Raw genomic sequence first — 1,988 nt, 5'->3', positions numbered from 1 at the left:
GATGAGAATTTGTGTATTTGTGGCAACTAGACTGATACTTCTTTTGAATCATTAGCTTTGTGACTGGTTCAGCTTTAAAAATGACCAACTAAAGGGTGTACGGTCTATAATTGTGATGAAGAAAATTCCTCCAAACAGATTACTGATTTTATTTTAAACCATCAAAACATTCCCATCGTTTGTATTCTGAGCTCTCACACCAACAAGCCCATCCTGATGAACGATGCATCCCTGCAAGCAGCCTCTTGGGATTTGGTCATGTAAATCATCTAATCTTTTGGCTTCTCCAAAGTCTCTCCACACACACAGACACACACAGAGACATAAACTCAGTTAAAGAAAAAAAAAAAGGCTGCTGTAATTTAATCTAGAGAGTCAATAGAGACCAATAAACTGCTTTACAGCAGCTCGATACAATGACATTTAAAGAGTGACGGACAAAGAGCGGAAATCGTCTGTCTTCATAATCACACTGCTGTGGAAAGTCGAAGCTCGTCTGAAATCAATTTCACACTTACTGATTTAGAAATTAAATCTAGAAGAGGCGACTTCAGATTGAACTGCTGACAAGTTTAAGGAATGATGAGCGATTATGTCCTGAAGGACAAACCATAATTAAAAAGGAGAAGTTATGACTTGGTTGCTGCAGCAGTGTGGACCAAAGCACGAAAAGAATCCAGAGGGACTGAGTTTGGTTATAAACTGAAGAAATACCGACATTACAAACAATAAAATATTTGGTTTCATTTTATTTTTTCACTGCTTAAACAAAAATAAGTCCATAACAGTCACGCCTATGTCTCCTTCAACGAGATTTCACTGGATCTGCACCCACATTTCAGAAATTATGAAATTTAAAGCTTTAATGAATGAATGATAGATTACTGTACATCATAGCAAAAAACTGGATGTTGCTGATAGTATTGAACCAAACATATATTCAGTTAATACAATCAGCGGCGCAGAGAAGGAAAAAATAATTCCTTACTCTCAAAATGCAGACGATGAACTTGGATAAACTCTAATTCTGTCCTTTAACAAACAGTACTCTGATATAACACAGCCTTATTAATCAAACTTTATGGAGATAGGTACATAAATGAAAAGCTATTTCTCAAGGGGAGTAATAAAAATGTTTGATAAATGCTAACACGCATTCATTTCTTAATAACTACTTAAAACTCTGAGTCAGTTTGTTACCATCCTGTATATCTAATTATCTCAACTAGTAGTTCTGGATCATTAATTAATACTAATAGAGTTATAATCAGTCTAGAGAAGATTGATATAGAATCACATTCAGGATGTTTGAACAATGCTAATGGTCATAAATTAAATTAAATCCAGGAAACAGGATGTAGTAACAGTGCTGCTAGGTAACCAGAGAATCAAGCTAGCGGTACATTACCATGAAGAATAGAATAACGGGCTCATGGTGAGAAAATGTACAAAAAAAAAAAAAATAGGGATTCCCTTCAAGATGATTAACAGATTTGTGTTGAACATCCTGTATGAAAGAAAAATCAAATATTGTGAGATTTCATTTCACATAACTCTTCAGGCACCTTTATGCAGCCTATGTGTAGACCTATTCTGTGAAAGGACCCAAAGTCAGCCCGACTTTATGATGGGCTGAAGACAGCTTTAAGCTACAGTGTTGGATCTTTAGCTAAATTTAAGGGTCAGGCTGCAGCGACATGAACAGCTCCCCTCACTGCTTCTCCAACAATAATGAGGCCGTCATGGCACAAAAAGGCTTCCGTAACCTCCACATCACCTTTTTTTTTAAGTGATGATAGGTTAAGGTCATGATAGGTGAACATGGGTTATTGTAAACATAATATTTTATTAGTCTGTATACGATCTAGATTTTATATAGGCCTAACTTGCCGCCGTCACATTCAAGCGTAATGGTGAGCTCTATGCTCACTTGTTAGTAGTTTGTCAGCTCTGACCTGCTGTAGAGCAAAGATGTCTGCCTCCTATAT

Source organism: Cyprinodon variegatus, unplaced genomic scaffold (genome assembly GCF_000732505.1).
Source record: "Cyprinodon variegatus isolate N-32 unplaced genomic scaffold, C_variegatus-1.0 Scaffold454, whole genome shotgun sequence".
In the NCBI taxonomy this organism is placed as follows: domain Eukaryota; kingdom Metazoa; phylum Chordata; class Actinopteri; order Cyprinodontiformes; family Cyprinodontidae; genus Cyprinodon; species Cyprinodon variegatus.
The sequence above is the reverse complement of the archived record's forward strand: the minus strand, read 5'-3'. Positions refer to the sequence as shown.